General features: G+C 35.7%; 1 protein-coding gene across 7 annotated transcripts in view; it reads right to left on the bottom strand.

Annotated features, from left to right (window-relative positions):
- Positions 1-8,053, bottom strand: part of fasn (fatty acid synthase) — a 72,783-nt gene extending 64,730 nt beyond the window's left edge. For 4 of the 7 annotated variants that reach the window (XR_015504305.1, XR_015504306.1, XR_015504307.1 and 1 more), the window contains exon 1: positions 7,898-8,053. The gene's annotated coding sequence lies outside the window, so the exon portion shown is untranslated. Of the gene's footprint in view, positions 1-4,945; positions 5,058-7,211; positions 7,328-7,897 lie in introns of those variants that run through there. The other 3 variants (XR_015504308.1, XM_087276567.1, XM_087276568.1) reach the window with 2 other exon arrangements.
- Positions 8,054-14,405: the final 6,352 nt, after the last annotated feature.

The following is a 14,405-nucleotide window of genomic DNA, read 5'->3' as shown; positions in this document are numbered from 1 at the left end:
GAGCATGTAATACCATCTAACTACATCTTTATGGTATTCTTTAAGGCAAACAGGCCTAAATAAATGCAAGGCCCTTAAAATGGTTTGTTCATCTTCAACTACTGATACCAGCACATCACAGGCCTATCTAATAGAAAGTGTGGCAAAATGAAATGGTTTGTGGGAATATTCCTGAGCAGGTATAATAGCTTACGTGATGGTAGCTCCAGAGAGCCTCACAGCACCTACACTGCTCTTAAAGAGAGTCTAGCAGCAGAGCGAGTGAAGCAAGAGTGTGGAGGGGTTGTTGCTGGATCAGATACGTTTGTGGCCGGAAGTTAACGAATATGATTTATATTATCTATTAAATTACCCAATAAATAGTATTTCATTAATGTCTACAACCACCCTAACCGTCACAGTACTGTAAAAATATAAATTATTGTTATACAGTGTCATAAAAAATGCTTCTGTATTGATGTGTATTTGCAGTTCCGGCCGGCCTTGTATCCTATCTACACTTTACTGTGTGGAGGGAGAGAGCTGACATCTAAAGATGGCCTCATACTGTAGGTCCATGAACCTGATTCTTCCTGCTAGTTTAGTTATTAAAATGCACAGTTTACTTAGATACTTAGAAGTGATTGAAATGAAAGGTGTAAAACAGAACAGAAAGTGATTCAGAGCTGTTGTTCTCCTTGATGTCCTGAGAAACAGTCTGTATTAATTTTGAAGCTCATTAACGGCATCCTTAAAATAAAAGCAAACTATCTCTCTTTTCACACTTAGTTGTAATGTTCTAGACAAGGTCTGAAACCATGTCAGCACTTCTGTTGCTACTGCCTTCTCTTAAGCTAGATCCACCTTTAGGATGGCATAAAAGTGTCTTCCATAATTTAATACTCCCATAATTCTTGAAAGAATATACAGAAATCCTTAACTTAGAAATAAAATGTTTTATGTATGTAAATCTACTGTACATGTAAATTCCCATAGACTATTGTGATAAAGAGACATTGTTCATTATTTCCAGGATTTATGTAACCCTTGTGAGGGTAAAAAACCATAACGATTTGGTCCCTGTAGACATTTAACATTTGGAATCACAGAAGTCAATGTGCTGCTATGTTTATGGCAGAAGCCCATCATGTCCAGGCACCTGATGTAAGAAGTACTGGCCCTCTTGAAGCAGATGCTATATCCATTGACAGCTCTGCTAAAAGGACTAAGCTAAAACTTGTGTACTGTGATGACCGGTCCTGCACTTTGGCCTTTTTGCTGCTCCTTGTGTAACGCAGACACTATAGCATGCTTGAATCAGCCATTGCCCCTATACTTGCTCATTCCCTATAGCAGCCCTGTCTTGATGCTGGAACAGGTTTTTAAACTTTATTCAGATCTATTTATTTCATATTGTTCACATGCTTAAACTTCACAAAGACAGATGTAGCCTACTGTAGCCGACCAATTCAACCTAACAGTAGGTCAAAACTGAATTTTTTGACCCATGTTTATTAGTAACATGGTTCAGCCGGGCCAGATATATTCTGTTTATGTTCTGTGTTCTCGCATCATTCATTCTTCCAAGCTAACCTGGCTATAGGTCTCCATAAGGACACAAGTCTGTTCTCTGTGTTCTCATTTACAATCAATAGTGATTTTCTCATTAAAGTCTGAAGGAAGAAATAAACCCTGTGTTTATTTTAATAAAATGTAGGCTAATCTAGGCAAAGCCAAACTTTAGTTTTTTAAATATAGATGCATACAGTAATACCATTGCATATGAACTGAGTATTACAATAAACCACACTAAAATATTTTAACCTTAACTGGTAATGTATTAATACAAGAGTGAAATACTGGCTATGCTCCTTTTGATTTATTTATCAATAATGGATATTTATATCCTGAACACATAATGGATATTTGGAATCTGTTGTTAGATCTACAATAAATTGCATAAAGAGCATAATTTTTTAACATATCTAATATATTCTAATCAGTTGATGCCTTGTAATGTAATGTATTAAATAGTTTTTATGCTGGTCCATCAACAGTTAATGTAATAATTGAAGACAAGAAAGGGGGCGCTATAGAGTGGAGACAAAGTGACACACTTTTCCAGAACAATGAAGTGGTGGGGACTGCAATATTCTGTGTGACCCCCAGGGGCGCATAGATACACAGTCACACAGAATATTCTCTTGAAAATGATCCCCAAGAGGACATTAGAGAAAATGCATGGGGTGTGTTCTAACACCATTTGGGAGGGGCTAGTGAGGCTTTGCCCGTGGGGACCTCAATTTAGGTCCCCACGGTGACATGAGTCCCCATGAGGCGGTGTGCATTCAGGTTTAAGTCCCCACCGGGATATAAAAACAAGAACACACACACACACACACACACACACACACACACACACACACACACACACACACACACACACACACACACACACACACACACACACACACACACACACACACACACACACACACACACACACACACACACACACACACACACACACACACACACCCAATGTAATTTATATAAAATGACCAATGGGACCTAATTACAGTCAAGGAGAAACTACACGTGAAGCCCCAGTCATTTCAGTGGGGATTCGTAAATGACAAATGGATATTATGACACAAGATTAAATTATTTCTTCTCGTGTAATGTGGCATAGTTCACGACAACTGATACCATGCCTGCCACGTCATTTCTCAGTTATCTCTGCGGGTGCTGCTGTTAATGTGCACAATATAGGCTGCATATTTACTTATGGGTGGGTCATGGGTGGAAAAGATCTATCATTGGTTCTAGAAACTTTAACTACCTTTTCTAAAATATTAAGGGGTTTTAAGCAATTTTATCTGACAAACTGGCACAAATATGCAGACATCTCCATTCTCACAACGAGTTTCTGAGTTCTCTCATAATTCCAACAGAGTTTGTTCTTCTAAGGTGATCTGGGAACAGGTTCAGTGCTGTGAATATATCGCAAAAGCATTTCCTGCTTATTCAAATTTGTCAGTATTAGTGAAAACAGTTTAATCCAGACTTCTAAGAAACTCTAAATATTTCACTTTCATTTTATTTAGACTACATTATTATTTTATTTCACAAACCAACACAATCTCGCAGCAATTTGTGTTTTAGCACATACAGCGGATTTGTTTTGAAGCGCATCCCCTCAAATGTTATTCATTATTCTTGTTTAAATACAATACCAGATCGGCAGATATACTTTTACTTAAGATGCCATTTTTTATACAGAGTTAGGTCGAACTGCATTCTCCAAGTATGCTCAATATGTATGGAATGAGCTTCAAGATATTGACCTTTTAAAAAATGTGGAAGTGCGCCTGTTTACACGGTTGTTTCAGAACTTCTGATTCAGTCGGCTATGGGAGAAATGACCAGGAAAAATAAACGTCAGAAAATGGTCAAACTACTTGCTCTACAAACAAATGTTTGCATGACTATACAGACCAAGAAGAATAATATGATAAGAAAATATCATTTTGCAACATCAAACAGCAAAACGAGCAGTTTTTAACGTCTAAAAATGAATGGAAGTGAATGAGACCGGAAGTATTGAGCCAAAAAGATTTCGCTCGCTCGTCGGTGAAGAATAAGGAAACGCAAAAAGTTAAGGTAACTTAAACCATTAACTTACCTTTATCCCATTGAGTAAACGAATCAATGAGCGAAGTAAAACCCGATAAATGAAGAGAATTCAAACTAACTGATTACTGCAAAACCCAATAACTTAAGGCAACTCAAACCGTTGGAAGAAACTGATTGCTACAAACCATTTGAGTTAAAAAACAAATCTATAGTAGTAATGTGGACTTCCTTCATTTGAGCTGAAGTAATGATGTATTTAATTTACTCAATACATTCAACACTGAGTTCAAAACTTTTTTCAAATGAGTAGAATTAACTTTGTCAATTTTGAGCTAATTACACTCATTTCATTTGACTAAGTGGACTGTTGGGTTTTACAGCGCATCTATCGCTATATTTAAAAATATTTTAAAGTCTATTTAGAACAGTGCAAGTTTTAATAATTGTTTATGGTTTGTGTTATTTTTGTGTGAGTCTATATGTTGTGAATGTGATATGTAATTTTCTGTTATATGCTGCCTGTCTTGACCACGACTCCCTTGAACAGTGGTCACCAAACTTGTTCCTGGAGGGCCGGTGTCCTGCAGATTTTATCTCCAACCCTAATCAAACACACCTGAACAAGCTAATCAAGGGCTTACAAGGTATACTTGAAACATCCAGGCAGGTGTGTTGAAGCAAGATGGAGCTAAACCCTGCAGGGATACCGACCCTCCAGGACCAGGATTGGTGACCCCTACCCTGGTAGAAGAGGTACTGTATATCAATGGTACTTGACTGGTTAAATAAGTAAATAAATAAGTAAGTAAATAAATAAATAAATATTGAGCAAGATACATTACTTAAAATAATACTTTTTAAAATAATTAAAAAACATATTTTTAAAAACTTTGTCACTTTACATGTTTTTATTAATCATGAAAGGTATATTCAGAAAAACAGAATACTTAAAAACACCAAATGCAGCAATACAAGTCTGGACAAATTAATACTGCTCTTTGTTTCTTTCAAACATAAGAAGCCTTTGTCAGGCAGGTGCTCACATGTAACAGCTTGTGTGCGAGTCATGCATATGTATATTTACTGTAACATGATAGTACAGTATAGACCATCTAAAAAGCAGCAAACAAACTAAACACAACATAACAATGCTACAGATAATCCAGCACCAAAAATAGCCATGCTACACACTTCCGGTAGGGATTACGTTAGCTCTATTATTAAATTACTCATAATAGCATAATAATATTTAACCACAATACAACAACTTTATGCTCGTCAGATAGCAGATTGAGAAAATAAAGGGATTTCCGAAGGGATTGTAATCTACCTGACCCAGATCCGAAGCAGCCGTTGAGTTTACTGATGTAACTGACTGACCACTCGCCTCGCTACAGCTCCGATTAACTGCCTCCCGTGGTGCAGTGTGTGTGTGTCATTAGCTGATGACAGTATTACAGTCTTAAAGTTCTTAAAACATCAGCCACACTCACGCAGCGCTTCAACCATGTGATGTACAGTGCTAACTAATTGCAGCGGATTTCCTAAAGTTAAGAAAATGGGAAATATTGTTTTTATGGGTCAATGAATGTGTATAAAATGTAAAGAATAAACAAAATGTAAAAAACAAAATAATATAAAAAAATAAAAATTGTGAAATAATTTTTCACTTTTATTCATCAGGATAAAATATATTTGGGTAAAGATAAAGCTACTTTATTTTAACCCATAACTATTAAAATTAGAGTTTTAAAATGCGTTTTATTCCATAAAAGTCTGAAAACATTTCCTCCAAAAAAATGTTTTTGTTTCATTGGAAATTATGTAGTATTTAAAAGAAATACAGTGTACAACATATATAAGTACACCCCTCACAAAGTCATCTTTTAAATTCATATTTTTAATAGGAAGCTATACATTATATTTGTGCACCCAAATATTTTTTTTTACCACTTTCATAATAATTAATTGCAAATCCAGTTAAACTTGTTTTAAATTTTGTAGTTTTAAAGTCTGACAACATTTCTTCCAAAAAAGACGAAGACTGATGTTCAATCAGGTGGTATTTCAAAAAATACTAATTTCTTAACTATTCTGAAGATTAGGTATGCGACGATAACCGTTTTCAAAGTTTCCCATGGTTTGGAAAAGTCGAGGTTTTAAAACTGCCAAACTTTTCTGCTATAATGTGTACGATTTTTGATTTACGTTTTTTTTTTTGTTTTGTTATTTAGGACAACAGTATCTCCAGTTGAAAAGATATCCAAAGATGGTGTTATAAATTGTAAAGAAATCTGTGTTTTTGAAACTAATGAAGACGGCCGAAGTCAATGATTCATTAGAATTATTTAGCCTGACATGTTTACTGTTAGAAAATACTTTAGATGTTTCTTGAAATAAAATATATTGTGTTCAAATGGAAAAAGTTTTTATTTTGTTACCCAGACATTTAAAAAGACCTTATTTTAGAGCAGTAATCACAATACCATGATACCGTGAATCTGTGATGTTTTTATCCAAGGTTATCATACCATCAGAAACTTACATTGGCCCTTTCCTTTTCTGAAGATAAAAGATAGGTATTATTTTGTCTAAAATTATTATAAACATTTTTTTTTATCAATTTTATCTTTTTTTGTTATTTTAAGCAAAAAACATGGTATAGATGACGTTACATTACATTTGGAAGTAATATTACCAATAATTTAATAATATATCATTTTTAACATTCTCATTTAATTGCAACACCAGTTTTAATTTGGAGTTTTCAATTTTTTTCCCATAAAAATTAATTATTCCATAAAAGTCTGACAACATTTCTTCCAAAAAAGATCAAAACTGATGTTGAATCAGATAGTATTTTAAAGAAATACTCATATCTTAACTATTCTGAAGATAAAAGATTTGTTTTGTCAAATCTTGTCATTCTTGCAACAATTAATTGCAAATCCAGTGGAACTAATACTTGAAATGATTTTAAAGTGGCTTCATTATATTTTCCCACAGCTGTAAAAATACATTTTTTTGTATATACAAAAATAAGTCAATTTTACTATACAGAGCAGAATGAGTCAAGCATAACGTTACCAAGTGTGTGAATTTTTACATAACACGCAACGCAATGCAGTCTCACTAATTTGGTTTAAAAATATGTAGAAATTAAATATCTCAGGAATATTATTGTTTTTCAGAGAATAAATAAAGAATAAAAAATGTTAACTACCAGAGAATGTGGGGAAAGTCAATAAAATATGCCAATTATTAAATGCGGACTATACCGTCTTAGAAGCATCTCCTATCTGGCCGTCCTCAGTGTCACATTTGTTTGAAGCCAAACCTTGTCAAAAAGCTTTCAGACTGTGACAAATTCCGCAGTGGCTTTACAATGACCAAACACAGACCTCATACTTTTCCACATCTCAACACATTACATATATCTAGTCTAAAATTGATACATGCTGTTTTCTTTGTATAGAAAACCATATTATTAAACGGCATAACGCTGTTTCTGTCAAGCAAAGTAGAATTGTGGCGCAATCACTTAGAAACAGCTCGACATGTCATCATTTGCAGCTTACAGCTAAACATCCACTCACTTTTTGTGAAGAATGTGTTGGTTTCATATTTTCACACGTATGTGAAGCAATTCATGTTGATTTTAGAAACGTTAAGTTAAACTACTTTACAAGAATCGACTCTGTTGAGTGAACAGGTCCAAAACGCGATTCTGCTGGTCTTTTACGTCTTGACGTAATGACGTCACAACGCAGCCTAAACATCCCATCTCATCTTACATGATGCTAGCTACACTATTATACAATTTTAAATGTATGTAAATATCCTGAGTTAAAAAAAACATTTTATGGTAGAATAAAATACAATTTTTCAATATAAATAAAGCACTAAATAATCAAAAATTTATTTAAAATTGGGAAGAAATTTTTCAGACATAAACTAAAACAAAAATAATCAAACATTTTAGAGAAGTTAATTGATCTGTTAAATGAAACAAATAAGCAATTAAACTTATGTAGAACCAATTCACATTTAACGCTCTCTTGATTCTTTAATAAGCCGGTGTGTGTGTGTGTTTGGTTGTTTCGTGATTCACTGAAAAGATTCGAATCAAAAGAACGATTCATTTAATCTGAGGAAATTTTCGTTCAGCGTGCTACAGGAAACACTTTCGATTAACATAGATTTGTGTGTCTTCAACTAACAATACCAGTCTGCTTAAATACAGAACCAGAATGGACGGGATTAATAAAACATGCTCGCTTACCTGAACGCGGGTACAGTTTAACGCAATATTTCACGCTGATGCTTCAGGGCAGAGTCGACTACTGTATTCCTCTAAATCTCTGTCGGCTCCCGGCAACGTTACAGAACGGAGAGTTTCGTGATTCCCTCTTTGGCCAAGCCCTAAAAAATTAATCTCGCCCTCCTGAGCCCCTGTGTGTTTCATTTAAATGTCTGACATCCTCGCTGGCCACGCCACATGGGCTGACAGTTTGGCTCTGAGGTGCAGTCCAATGAGAGAGGAGGCTGGGCTGCAGACGCAGCCAGTGATGGGCTGATTTCCTACCGCCGCATAGAAAAAAACGTGTCTGAAAAGCCTGGGTTACTAACGTTCATTCCGGAGGATCACATGCACAGCAGTACACAATTCTGCTTCACCGGTCTGATCGTGCAAGTTCAAGTTCAAGGCGAGACTTTTGGGGTCGTGTGCTGTTTGCAAACGATCTGGGTAAATTTAGCATGCAACACACTTGAGCTGATTTTGGAACAGTGCGTCGATTTTTGATGTGTCATAATTGTTCATGACTTACAGTGCGGATTGCTTAGTTAAACACCGAGAATTTTAATTATGGGATGAGGTATGTTCTTTATTTTGTAGTGTTTATATGCTATGTTTTCGCATTGTCAATATAGTTAGCAAAATCTGAAGTGTGATGTAATCAGGGTGCGAATTATATATTGACTATAGTTTATGTAAATAAATATGCATGCTTCAGTGATCCAAATTCATATATTTAATTCAATTACATCTCTTTGGTTATCAAAGTTTTTAAAGTTTTCTCTGTTTTGAGGAATAATGAGCTGATTCTGACCTACACAGTAACCTCTGATGGATTAAATTCAAGTCAAATTGAAGCACTTTTATAGGTGCATTTTCAAACTGTGCCAGCACTTTACAAACGTGGTAAATTATATATTTGAATGCACATACTCCAATTATGTGAGATGCTATACGTTATAGTATTCTAACATTAAAGTATAGCACAGCTTATAGCAGTGTTTCTCAACCATGTTCCTGGAGGACCACCAGCTCTGCACACTCTCCTTGTCTTCTTAACTGAATGCACCTGAATCAGATCATCAGCTCATTAGCAGAGACTGAAAGACTTGTAATGGGTGTAACTGACAAAGGAGACATCCAAAACATGCAGTATCGGTGGTCCTCCAGGAACCTGGTTGAGAAACACTGGCTTATATTATTCTAGTATGCTAAAGACATTTTTAATAGTATGTTTTCCCAAAATCCATTTTCAACACTAAAATGCTTCCTCTTAGATGTCATATATTCCTTTCTTAAATGTCATATTTAATTTTACATTTATTTTAATAGTACATTAGGCTATATGTACATAAAACACCCATATTTTTGAACATTTACAATATCCATCTGTAGGCTAGATCTGCTGGTGTTTAGATTCGAGATTTAGACCGCCAACTGGTTGTTATAGTATGAACCTTTATAGGGGTGGTCAAATGTAAATTTATGTCTTTATTTTTATTGTTAATGTTATTATTTTAGACACAGAAGTGCTAGCTTTTTTCCCACAGTTTAAAGCATGGGTCTCAAACTCAATTCCTGGAGGGCCACAGCTCTGCAGATTTTAGCTCCAACCAATCTGCTTCATAATCTCTAGTAGTCTTTAACACCTTGCTTAGTTGGATCAGCACTGTTTGATTATGGTTGGAGCAAAACTGTGGCCCTTCAGGAATCGACTTTGAGACCCATGGTTTAAAGAATTGACCCCCACACGTGTTGTTTTAGTGTATTTCAAGGGGGTATTTAAGAGGGTCAGACCCCTCACACCCCCCTGTAATTCGCACTATAAATGTAATATTTTTAAAACATATTGTAAGGCTTGAAGCTTACGCTGCTATTCTGAACCAATAATCGGAAACAGGAAGCAGTTGAAGGATGGCGTGTTTAAATCCATTATTTATCTGACTCTATTGTAATTAATCTGACTCCATTAAAGTTGTTATCATCATTGATAAAGAGAAAGAATCTCTACGTCTTAAAGCAGGCAAAGTTGTTTATTAAGTTACATGTTTAAATATACAGACATTAGAATGAAACAAACGAACATACTGTATAAAGAAATTAGCTGTAACAAATGCACTGCTGAGCAACAAAGACAGTAAAACTGCCTTTGTTAGCATATGAGGCTACGCACTGGTGTGCGGGAGATGCAGAGTAAAAGCCATTCTCCCAGATCAACAGTTACCTTTCCTTATTATACCCTGAGCAAAGCATTGTCAAACATGAGTGAAAACCAACCCCCAAAACCAGCTGAACGTGAGAACAAAGTTGAAGAGATGAAGTGGGGGAGAAGTACATTAACATACTCTCCTCAGGCCATGACCCAACAATAGTAAATATATTGTAGATTGAAACACAATTAATCGATGTCTCTGTTGATTTCATCACTACAACACTAAAGTCATAATCTGTCAAATGACACCAAACATGACAAAGTTATCTGAAAGGAGAACACAAGCAGATGAATTGTGTATGGTGAAGAGCAAATGGTTACTGTAAACAAATGGCAGAGATGTGTATCGGAGCTGTGAGGAACTCTGCCTCACCAGGAGGACCCATCCCATGCTTGGAATGTCTCAGTAGTCCTTTATTAGCATAGAAGGAAATATATATAATATTTTCTCAGCTTACAAACCCCTCTCAGGTTCATTGGACCTCAGAAATTATAAAAGGTCCACATGTGACCTCAAATTAAAGCTGAGTAGAGTAATCCAGTGTCTCCTTTGGCAGAGTAGTGCATGATGATGATCATTATCATTGACGCTCAGAAGATATACACACAGAACACCTTTTCCTGTCAGGTGTAGGCATAGTCAGATGATCACATGGGAACACTTGTCAGGATGTCTTGCCTGGATCCTAATGTCCATTTCACAAGATGCATGTCCGTCTCTGGCTTAGCAAGCCAAGCAATCTCTGTTATCTGCGGGATTTAGTATATCTTGTGTAGGGCGTCTTCGATTCTCTGCTGTTTGTGTTCCTCGTGAAAGCCTTTACCTTCATGCACAGAAAATGATTTGCAAAGGAGAGCAACCCATGAAAACTGAAAGAGGCATTCATTGAGGATGTATAACTGGTGACAGAACAGCAAAAGAATAACCATGGCAATGAGAAGAAAAAACATATCTGCAAAACTGGCATATGAGGTTATATGGCAATATAAGCATGTAGTAGTTCAAATATCAATATAATGGCATTTCAAATGAAAACTCAATGTCTGAAGACAAAATAACTGACACAATTGAATGTTTGCTCAAAATATAATGAAGGGAAAGTAACAACATGATAGGGATTATAATATTTCTGATGTTTAGAAAGAAAGCAAATAAAAATAAAATAAAAACAATTTGGTTGAAAGTATATGAGTTGATATATCTGATTCAATAGTAGGTGGAAAAGTTGTGAAAAACAAGACAAATAAATGAGACCTTTGAAAAGATTGAAATACTGTAATATATGTTGATTCCAAACCCCTCTCTGATAGTAGGAGCACCAACAATATAAATGAATATGGTGTAAAAACAAAAATGGGACTTAATGTTTCTGGAAACATTTATGTGTTTTTGAAAAAGTCCACTTGTAATGAATTCAAACCCCTCTCTGATAGTAGGAGCATCATCTAAAAACATAAAAGACATTGTTAATGTTTCTGAAAATATTTGACTTTATAAAAAGTTTGGTTGATTTCAGAACTTGCTGTTATAGTATAATATAATTAATGTGATCAAATCCAGAAATTTCAAAGAATTGCCTTGGTGATGACTTAACTGTAAAAATAAAAAAGTGATCAAAAAAGGTTAAAATGTCTCAAATCAAGAAATAACATGAAAGTCCATTATTGTCCAGAATGAAAGTCCAGTTATTGAAAACAAAAATTGCTGTGAGAGAGCATAAAAAAGATTCAAAAAGGTAAAAAGCAAAATGGTTTAGATGAACAAAAAGTGAATGGAAATTTTCCTTATTGGAAAGCACTCAGCTGATGTAGTGCTTTCCAATATGAAAATATTTTAGTTAAGAGTTTAATTTGACTATGTGTAGAGAGACAAATGGTATTGTTTATGTGATTGTATTTAACTGTGTGAATGTGTTGGTGTGACCATGCTCCGACCAAAGGTAACAAAAGTTACTATTGACAATTGTGATGCAAATTTGTTCCTGTTGTTTTAACAGGAAGCCCTTGAAATGTAACATGGGGTTGTGATCGGGCTCAAAGATCCACACCTTGGTTTGTTATTAGAGCATGGTAAAAAGGACAAGTGCATTGATACTGAATCCTGCTGGAAGGAAAGCATTTTCATGTTAATGCAATTGTGAATAACACTGTAGCCAGGTGGCAAGTTTTGTGCTCCTGTTTTATGGTTCAGCTGCAGCTATATGGAAAATAGCAGAGCGGTCCACTTATAGGAGACAATCAAATCCAACATTAACACAGTTCACTAGATTTTGTTTAACAATTCTAGTAGTCTATGTATACATGTAGTAGTACAAACAACTATTGTGTGTTTATGAGGAAGGCTGCATGTTTAACACAATCACAGATTTAAAAATGCAAAAAGGATCAGTGCAGTCAGGGTGTAATATTATTAGGTTATTTCTATAGAGCTGTTAGCCCACTAGCAAATGACGCTAATAGCTGGAGACCTTGCATTGCCATATTTGTCAACTCAGTAATCGTTTTACTTGAAGTTGAATTTTGGCTGCTTCTAGAGTGTTGTTCTGTGTCCTTAGATTGAGACTGTCTACGTCTCAGGAAATAAGGTGGAGGTCTGCCTCTGTTCAGAGACCAACACTTCTGTTCAGTGTGGCCTATTTTTAAACAGGAACAACAGAATCGATCTTGTTTTTTGCAAGGTATTTTGCTAGATTGTCTAATAGCTTTAACATCTTCATGACACCCTGATGCTGCTAATTCACTACGCATTTGTCTGCGTGACTCGACCTTTGTTCCCCAGTTCACAATGTCTTCAAATGTGTTTTTTGGAGGACTAGCACCAGCCATGAGCGCTTTCTGAACGTGGGGCCCTGCATGTTCAACCAGTAATCCCAAAAGAATTGGATTGTTGCGTGTAACATCATCTATGCCAGAATATTCTTCAAAAAGTTCAAACAAATTTTCTGCATATGTTTCAAACAATTCTGCATTATTCTGTTTCCGGTTGTAAATCAACTCCCATTCAGCAGGGCTTTTACCGCGCAGGTCACAAAGGCAGAGTTTTAGTCTGTTCAAGATCTCACTCTCAGACTCATTGGGGTGTATTGGCTGTATAATTGTGCCATCAAATAAGACTTGTGGGGCCTTATAGATTAGAACATTTGGAATTGAGGTGAAAACAATTTGCCAAATGTCTTTTGGTTCGAGTTGAAATGCATATTTGTGCCTAACAACTCGCCTCCACCATGGTTGGAAGGGCCCTTTAAGAGGGAATGGTCCAATCTCTGCTTTAAACGAGTTACATTCATGTACTGTTAAAGCACGTTGAATGTTTGTCTCTGTGCCGTTTGGGTGTTTCATAATCTTTAAAGCTGAAACAGGCACCTTTTGCAGAGATATGTCATCAGCTTTCTCTGATTCTGAAGTCATATGCTTGTTAGCTTTTGTGTTTCTGACAGGCATTAGTTTTTGCACAATCAATTTGTTTTTCAAATCTTCAATTATGTCCATGTATTTCTCACATCTTTTAGCCAAGGCTACTTGGTCTTCTAGTAGTTTGTCTAGCTGTGATTGGAGTTGTTCAATTTTTTCCTGAGACTTTTGTGCTTCTGAATCTGATGTGACCAATTGTTCAGTTTTATCCTTTAAATTTGCAAACACCTTTTTTAGGTTATTGAGTATGCTAGAGGCATTCAGGTAATTTAAAGCCTCAATGATTTCTTTGTGTTTACATTTCTTTTGTTTGATGCCCACTGTTTTCCACCATATGGAAATGTCCTCACTAGTAGCGTCCAAATCAAGGCCTTTTCTAGTGAGTTTGTACAGTACAGGCTCAACATTTTCAGTCCATAATGTAAACAGATCATACTCATTATAAGTATTCCACTCCATATTGGAGGACATTTACTTGGATTTCACAGTGAGATGATTATCTAGATTATTCTGATACTTCTAATTCCTGTTTCACACAATTCATGCAAATGGAGACTTTCCCTACCATGCCATGAAGCAATGAAAACAGACTTACCCACTCTGTGGTTAGAAGTTCAGCTTTAATCCACTCAGAAGAGTTCTCATTCTGATGACCATCATGTGTCCAAGAGTAAAATAATCCATTTCCAGGATAAGCAAAGAAGATGTTGATACAAAAAGTATCTTGCGATTAAAACTCGCCAAAATTATATCGCGTCGGGTTCGCCAAATTGTAAGGCTTGAAGCTTACGCTGCTATTCTGAACCAATAATCGGAAACAGGAAGCAGTTGAAGGATGGCGTGTTTAAATCCATTATTTATCTGACTCTA

Source organism: Danio rerio, chromosome 12, assembly GCF_052040795.2.
Source record: "Danio rerio strain M-AB ecotype USA chromosome 12, GRCz13ab, whole genome shotgun sequence".
Taxonomy (NCBI): Eukaryota; Metazoa; Chordata; class Actinopteri; order Cypriniformes; family Danionidae; genus Danio; species Danio rerio.
Note: the sequence above shows the minus strand (reverse complement) of the source record. Positions and strands in the feature narration are given on the sequence as shown.